Raw genomic sequence first — 8,761 nt, forward strand, 5'->3', positions numbered from 1 at the left:
GTTAAACAAGTGCCTGAAGGCAGCTTGCTGGTTAAAAGTCATCACCATTCTCTTAATCTCAAGTACCCAGGGACACATACACTGCTGAAGTTTGCAGGGACCTCTGCCTAGGAAAGCTAGGTATTGTCCAAGGTTGCTCCCCATGTGATAGTCTGAAACATGGCCTCATGGGAAGGGAAAGACCTGATCGTCCCCCAGCCTGACACCCATGAAGGGTCTGTGCTGAGAAGGACTAGTATAAGAGGAAAGAAGGCCTCTGGGCAGTTGAGATAGAGAAAAGCATCTGTCTCCTGCCCGTCCCTAGGCAATGGAACATCTCAGTGTAAAACCAGATTGTATGTTCTATGTACTGAGAAAGGAGAAAACCGCCTTAGGGCTAAAGGTGGGATGTGCTAGCGCTAGCGGCAATGCTGCTCTTTATGCACTAAAAGGTTTATGGAAATGTTTGCATATGCAAATCAAGGCACAGCACTTTTCCTTAAACTTATTCATGTCACAGAGATCTTTATTCATATGTCTTTCTGCTGACCTTCTCCCTACTATGATCCTATTGTCCTGCCACTTCCCCTTTTCTGAGATGGTAAAGATAATGATCAATAAATACTGAGGGAACTCAGAGACTGGTGGGTGCTGGCGGGGTCCCCTGGGCCCACTCTTTCCTTCTCTATACTTTGTCTCTGTGTCTCATTTCTTTTCTCAAGTCTCTCGTTCCACGTAACGCCCACAGGTTTGGAGGGGCAGGCCACCGCTTCACTTGTGGCTCACACTTGCAAGGAACTGCTTCTCCCACACAGGCAGAGAGCAGGAATGCCTGGGAGTCTATCCCTCCTCCCCTGCCCCAGGTGTTTTCAGCTAATGCCTGACCAGGGCAGAAGTCTTGGGGCCAGGCTCCCTTGTCTGGAGCTCCCTGCAGGGTCGGGCTGAGGCTGGGCCTCTCCTGAAATCACAACTGGCTCAAATGATTTCCCTTCCCTGTCCTGCTCCCCTTCTCCTCTCCCTTGCCATGACCTCAGGAGGCTTCCTTAATAAACCCCCCGCACAGAAATACTTGTCTCGGGGCCTGCTTCTGGAACCTGCCTAAGACTCATGAACAAACTGCCCCCGCAGAGCTTGAGACCATCTGACACTGCCAGGTAATGGAACGTTTCCTTATGTCAGAGAGCACAGGAGGGTGACAGGCTGTCACGTGTGCCTGTCGCTCCTAGGGAAAGGCCTGTGCACCCTTCCCAAGCATTCACAGCTTATCTAGAATGAAGGAGAAGTGCCAGTCACAGTAGCGAATCCCCCATGGAAAGAACTTGGTTCCAGAAATCATGCTTACTTGCTTTGAGCGACTGCTAAGTTAGAGAGCTCCTTGTTCCTCAATATCCCAGACAAGGGAAAGGAAAACTGGGATTGAATGCCGAGCAAGAGCCTGCTCAGTGCCTACCCAGTGTCCATGCTCGGCTTCTGTCTTAGTAACAGACTCTGAGTTGATTCAGGGTGACTGGGTGAGCAGCCGGGAGACACCCTTTTCCAACTTCTCTAGCAAATACAGATGGCTAGCGAGGAGCAAGCAGAAGCTGCTGGCCAGGACAAAAGGCTCCAAAAAGGCCAATGCATGTGAAAAAACCCCTAGTATGTGCCTTTTTAACCTTTGTTCTTCTTTTCCCTGCCTGGAACATACACATGATAGCTGGCACTCCAGGTGCCATTTGGGAACCTTGAGGGTAGAAGTCAAACCCTAAAGATGGCAGAGCAGAAAGACAGAGTAATTATGGGGTCCTGATGACTGTCTAGAACTGCCATACATGTTCTAGAAGGCGCTGACTTCTTTGACCTGGGACAATAAGCCTGTTTTATTGAAGCCACCATTTTCCAGGTCTCTACTACTTGCAGTTGGATACAACTCCTAAGTGGTAGAGATGTCACCAAAGGTCTACCGTTTTGTTCCTCAGTGAAATGAGAAGACTCTTCCCAGCCCATTTCCTAACAGGGCCACCTGCTCCCACTCACAGAGACTTGATTGCAAGGGAAGAGGACCCTTCTGCATCACTGAGAAAGCCACCCTGCCTTGGGGTCCAGGTCTGCTTGAGGCAATTGGGGAATTCCACCTGCCGGCACAGGGCCAGAGTTGGGACAGGCAGCACCCGGCATTTCTCAGTACCGCACGGAATAGGGAGAAAAGAGAGGGGAACGCTCTGGCCAGTCTCTCCCTGTGGGGGTCCAAAATCTCTGTTGAATTACAGTGAAAATCAGGCCAGGTGAGGTGGCTCACACCTGTAATCCTAGCACTTTCTCCCTAGGAGTTTGAGGCTGCAGTGAGCTATGATAGTGCCACTGCACTCCCCGCTGTTGATGGCACCTGGGGAGGGATAGACCCCTCATGTTGGCAGATCCTAGAACACAGTTCCTGGAGCTGCTTGGCACATCCCTCCATGGTTGTCCCTAAGTGGTTCTGTGGTCAGCATGGGACAATACACAGCAAGACTTGGTGCTCCCTGCACGTGAATCGGCTGTGAAAAGGAGACTTCACCACACACAAAAAAATGGCCATCACCGTGGTAGTGTGAGGAGCTGTGGCAGGTGTGGGATGGTGGGGAGGGTTAAACCCCTCCAACAGCCATATTAGGAGTGGCTCCTGGGCTTTCACTCAAAAGGCTCCGCTTGTCTGTGTGTCCTTCTGTAGACTCGGCAGAAGCTGGGGCCTGGGAAGCCATAGGGCACGGGCATCTGTGATGCACCTGGTACAAAGACACGTGTTTCCCACGCAGTGGGTGGTCTTCACAGGCTTTCCCTAAGCTGGCTGTTGCCACTGGAATCCCCGTGTAAATCAGGTTTCTTTTAGTTGCAAGTAAGAAAACCAACTAAAATTCATTTTGAGAGAGAGAAGGAGAGGGAGATTTGTTGGCTCAGTATCTTAGCTTGGGTTCCCCAAAAGTCACATATTTGGGAGGTGGTCCCGGAAAGCGCTGGCCACTTTGTATGCAGTAGGCAGTCAGCAAGAGTGGGTGTGGGGAAGCAGTAGAGGGGCAGGAAGGAAGCCAGGTAAGGGTGCCATGGTGAGCAGGTGCCCATTGTGGGCACCGGGGTTAAGTCCTACTGGGGAGCATCACAAGCCCCAGTCCATCTGCACCCAGATGTCGAGAAAGCTGGGGCTGGCTGCACTCACCCACCCAGTGGCCGAGGGTCACTCTGGGGCACTTACTTTCTGGCACTAGCAGCCTGCCTCCCACAGGTGCAGGTCCCACCAGGGAGGTCCACAGGTAACTTCTGTGAAGGCCAAGGGGACATGGCCAGGGACCAACAGCATCTGCCTGACCCAGTTCATAGGAAAGTGAGCCAAACTCGGGCCCCCAGGTGCCATTGTTGGCCACCCCTCTCTCCACACCTTGCCTCGGTCTTTCCATGCTCAGGTGTCGCCATGCAGTTGTCCTTCAAACCCTCCCCACTCCTAACAACCCCTTGAAAAGAGCTGCTCTTGCTATTGCAGCAGAAGTCCCAGAAGTGGGCTACTTGGTCCACACATGGCCACAGGTCCTTTCTTGAACCACTCACTGGGGCTCTGTGGTGTTACCTGCTTGAAACACCCACGTACTTTGCCACGTGCTGAGGCCTCAGTGGGGATGAAGTCAGCCCCCACAGGCTGTACGGACCCATCATGCAGGGGCAGACGCTTCTCAGGAAAGCTCAGGTGTGTGGATGCCAAGTGGGCAAAAGTGCAAAGACTTTTTAGCCCATATGACTAATGGGAAGACTGAGGCTCACAGAGGGAGGGTGACTTGCTCAGTCACACAGCTGGTGAACAAGGAGCTGAAGTTCAAACTCAGGTCTGGCAACAAAGCCCACACTAAAACATGTTTGGGGTGTACGTGATGATAGACGAGCTTCATTAAAGTTTTTCTTTTTTTCTTTTTCTTTTTTTTTTTTAAGACAGAGTTTCGCTTTGTCACCCAGGCTGGAGTGCAGTGGCACAATCTTGGCTCACTGCAGACTTTGCCTTCTGGGTTTAAGTGATTTTTCTGCCTCAGTCTGCCAAGTAGCTGGGACTACGGGTGCCCGCCACCACACTTGGCTATTTTTTGTATTTTTAGTAGAGACAAGGTTTCACCATGTTGGTCAGGTTGGTCTTGAACTCCTGACCTCAAATGATCCACCTGCCTCAGCCTCCCAAAGTGCTAAGATTACAGGTGTGATCCAGCACCCAGACAAAAATTTTTCCTTTCCTTTTTTTTTTTTTTAAACCAAACACTGTGAGCATCCCTCTAACATCCCTGACCCCCAAGTCTTGGTCCTTTCCCCAGGGAAGACAGCTGCTCGTGTAATACCTTTGGGAGAATTAGAAAAAGGCTCCTGCGCTGGGTGGACTCAGCCTGCAGGCACCTGACTGGAGAATGCAGCACGGGCTGGACAGACCCCACTCTCCCCTGTGGCAGGGCAACTTTGTAACTTTGTGCCATACACAGCCTGACCAACTGTACAAGGAGGCCCTGCCTCCCCTGCCTTCACCGGCAACGATGACTTTCATCATTCTGACACATGTACTTTCACCCTTTTCTAAACCTTTACTTTCCTCTCTATTAATCCATGGAGAATATATAGGAGAGTTTTCTGTTTAAATGCACAGGAGGCATCATGCTCTACTTAGCGTATGACTTGGCTTTGCTCATTCAACAGCCTCTTTCCAGGAAGGCCACATAGGTCTACTCACTGCAGACACCACACAGTTTTCCATACTTTCCATACATACAGTTTCTCAGCATCACACACAATGCTGAGATGAAAAGTCTTATGCAGGTATCTTCACACACCTGAGCAAACATTTCTACAGGAATAACTCCCCCCAGTGGGATTCTTGGATCAAAGGGACGCACACATGATTACACTAGAAGTTGACAGGCATTGCCCAGTTGACGCCCTCACCCACAGGGCTCTTTCCCTTGGCAATACCGGGTCCTTGTTTTTAACTCTGTGCCAACCCAATGGGCAGAGAGTAGCACCTTGTCAGGCCGGGCGCGGTGGCTCAAGCCTGTAATCCCAGCACTTTGGGAGGCCGAGACGGGCGGATCACGAGGTCAGGAGATCGAGACCATCCTGGCTAACACGGTGAAACCCCGTCTCTACTAAAAAATACAAAAAAAAAAACTAGCCGGGCGAGGTGATGGGCGCCTGTAGTCCCGGCTACTCGGGAGGCTGAGGCAGGAGAATGGCGGGAACCCGGGAGGCGGAGCTTGCAGTGAGCTGAGATCCGGCCACAGCACTCCAGCCTGGGTGACAGAGCGAGACTCCGTCTCAAAAAAAAAAAAAAAAAGAGAGAGTAGCACCTTGTCATGTTGTCTCCTGCCTGTTTGATCCAGGATTTTGTGGACCATGGGTTTGGCAGCTGCTGGCACTATTTCTTCTGCACATTCCCTCTTTGTGTCCTTTTCCAGATTACTATTTCTTTGGGGCTTTTTTGTTAGTGATTTGTAGCGTGCTTTAAAATAAAATCCTCTGTCTGCCATGGTCTGCAGGTGACAAATATTTCTTCTCAGCTAATTGTTTTACTTTCAGCCGAGTTGGTGGGGACTTTGTGATTGTTTTTGTGATTGGTCTTTGGAACTTGCTCATGTTTGTGTAATCAGATTTGTCATTCTTTTCCTTTGTCATTTCAGGGTTTGTCTTAGGAATTCTTCCCTCTTCAACCTGTTCCTCCACCTCCCTCCACAGACCAGCCAGCGTTCTCTCTAGATCTGCCTCTCCCTCCATGCCATACTCTTGGGCCCTTTGTGGTGAAGCCAGATGGCCATCTTCCTGCCCCTGCCCCTGAAGGAGAAAGCTCCAAGACCTGCTGCGTTCACAGCCCCTTCCTGGAACCCCACCTCCATGTGTCCACCTACCTCCTCGACCTGCCTGAGCCCCTGTTGCTTTCCTCTCGCAGCAGCCTCAGGTGCAGAGCCTGGGGACTGTGGTTTGACACTGATGTCCTCCTTTTTTTTTTAGATGGAGTTTCGGTCTTATTGCCCTAGCTGTAGTGCAAAGGTGGGATCACTGCAACCTCTGCCTCCAGGTACAAGCAATTCTCCTGCCTCAGCCTCCCAAAGTACTGGGATTACAGATGTGAGCCACCGTGCCCAGCCATGAAGCCATGATGCCCATTTTTTTTCTTTTTTTTTTTTTTTTTGAGATGGAGTCTTGCTCTGTTGCCCAGGCTAGAGTGCAATGGCGCAGTCTCAGTTCACTGCAACTTCTGCCTCCCGGGTTCAAGCGATTCTCCTGCCTCAGCCTCCCGAGTAGCTGGGACTACAGGCACATGCCACCACACCAGGCTAATTTTTGTATTTTTAGTAGAGACAGCGTTTCACTATGTTGGCCAGGCTGGTCTGGAACTCTTGATCTCGTGATCCACCCACCTCAGGCTCCTAAGTGCTGGGATTACAGGTGTGAGCCACTGCGCCCCACCCCGATGCCCTTCCTAAGTGCAATCAGCACACCTGCTGCTCACCACCCCTGGCCAGGCCAGGTCACAGCCAGGTCCAGCCCTGGATTTGTGGTTGTTATTTCTGCAGAACAGATCATCCAGGCATCTCTGCCTTGTCTCTGGCTCCCCCCAACGCCGGGGCTACTGCTGCTGACGTCTCCTTCCTGCCTATATCAGACCCAGCTCCCCCATGTTCATCCCTGGGGCCCGAGTCACCTGCTGCTCCCGCTGGCCCATCCACTGTCCATTACCAAGCCGCACACGGCTCATTGACCTACAGCCACACTTGTCATATGTCCATGCAGACCATGAGTCCAGAGGAGCACGTGATGCAACCTCCCACACCTGACTCTTTTACAAACCAGCAGGCCACTGGGAGGCTGCTCTCCTTGCCTCTGGGGCAGCAGCAGGGGAAGCAGGGAGAATGAACAGCCTCCAAAACACTCCTCAGATGGAGCCGCCATGGGGGAACAAAGAGTCACCATCAACAAAACCCATTTAGCCCAATTAGCCTCCTGCCCAGCAAATCGGAGAGGCATGCTCTGCCCTCAGTCAGTGTCCCAGGGCCCTGGCTCAGCTTGCAGGGAGCCACTCTCCAGGTGAGGCTCAGGTTTGGGGGCTCTCTGTGTGCCCCATCTGCTCCAGAATGCTCTCCTCAGATGGGCTTCCTCTGTTCTCTGCTCTGTGCTCCCTGCTAGGAGTCCAGTCCTCGAAGGTTGGAGGGTCCGGAGAAGAAAAGGGCCAAACGGAGGAAGAGGACCCTGGGAACCCATGGGTGCTGCAGAGCTGGGGAGGTAACGTGTCCAGCCCAGCTCTGCTCCTCTCTGCCAGTTCCCGAAGCCAGAAGGAGGCAGCCCACTTTTCCCATCTTTTCAGAGGAAGTGTTGAGTCCAACAGGCTGGGGTTCAAATCCCAGCCTCACTGCTTTCCTGTAACCCTGGACAATTTTATTCTCCTTTCTTAGACTCTGTTTCCTCATCTGGAAAGGCGGGGGCTGTCTGAGAACTGAACCTGAGAAGGCACAGGAAGGTCTTCCCATGGCTTTTGCAAAGAGTTCCACAAACACTCACTCTCCTTCATCCGAGCAGCAATCCTTGCTAGGCCTCAGGTGCAGGGGGTAGCGGGGAACAAAACACCGTCCTTGCCCTTTTGCAGCTTACAGTCTAGTGATTCTCATCATCAGTACATGTGGCCAAAGGCCCTGGTTGACTTGTAGGCTGTGGTGTCGAATATGAGCCTCTGGGTGGTATGGAAAATCTGGGAAACAGGTGGAAAGGGCAGCTATTCGAACCCTGTGAGGGTGCCGAGGCCATCAGGTTACAAGTGGCAGCACAGGTGAACTCAGGCCTTCTCACCTGGGGCTTGTCAGATAGTCAGGACAGGAGGCACCCAGATTCCTCCAAGGAGCCACAGGGCTGGCCAGGCCTGGAGGAGAACAGAGTGTCAAAGTTCAGGGGACCCAGTCTCTCGCCCGTTCAGGAGCTTATGTCCCTGCAGGGCCCCCAAAAGCACAGCTGAGTTTCTCCCACTTTCTCTGCATCTCCTTCTACCTTCAGCTTCCTCTGAAGGTGGCCTTTGTTTTTCCTGCCCATCTTTGGTGGCTCTCAAATGTCATTCCTGCCCCACAGAGAAAAGGGTGCCAAGTGGCCGACCATTCAGCATGAGGGTCTCCTGCAGCAGCTCACTCAGGCCAGAGCCCTCCCAGGATGCTGATCCCATGAATGGACGGAGGTTCCTGCCTGCCTGGTCACTGTGGCCCTGGTAGTGAGGGGAAGTCAAGGAGCACAGGCGGGATTTGTGCAAAAGGTCTGGCCCACGACTCCTTCCTCGGTAGGGGCTGTGGGCTTCCAACCTTCCCAAGATTTCCTATGCAGAGCCAGGGCCTAAGCCTTGGACCCTTTGGTCATGCAGGCCCCTCCAAGGCCCTGGGCCCACCGAGACCTCTGGCCTTGAAGCACTTGGTCCCCAGCTTATGTAAAACTTGGCATGAGTGAGAAAGTCAACCACAGCGGGCGAAGACTGCCACCTCTTTCCAGCCTGTCTTTCCTCCACCACACTTCGGGGAGGTGAGGGGGCTCAGGCTTGATCATCAGGGGGTGTTCAGGCACCTCCTTGAATAGGAAAGTTGTTGCTCTTCACACCAGCATGGGCTTGGCTTACAGGAGCCATTCCTCCTCCTGGGCTGACTCACCTGCTTGGCACCAGGACACGGAAGATTCAGGGCCAGGGGCGGGGTCCTGCGGTTGTGGGCTGCAGGTAGATGGTGAAGGCAAATCGGAGTTGAAATGCATAGAGGCTCTCTAGGACACAGTGCAAATATAC

The sequence above is a fragment of the Macaca nemestrina genome, chromosome 17 (genome assembly GCF_043159975.1).
Source record: "Macaca nemestrina isolate mMacNem1 chromosome 17, mMacNem.hap1, whole genome shotgun sequence".
Lineage (NCBI taxonomy): Eukaryota > Metazoa > Chordata > Mammalia > Primates > Cercopithecidae > Macaca > Macaca nemestrina.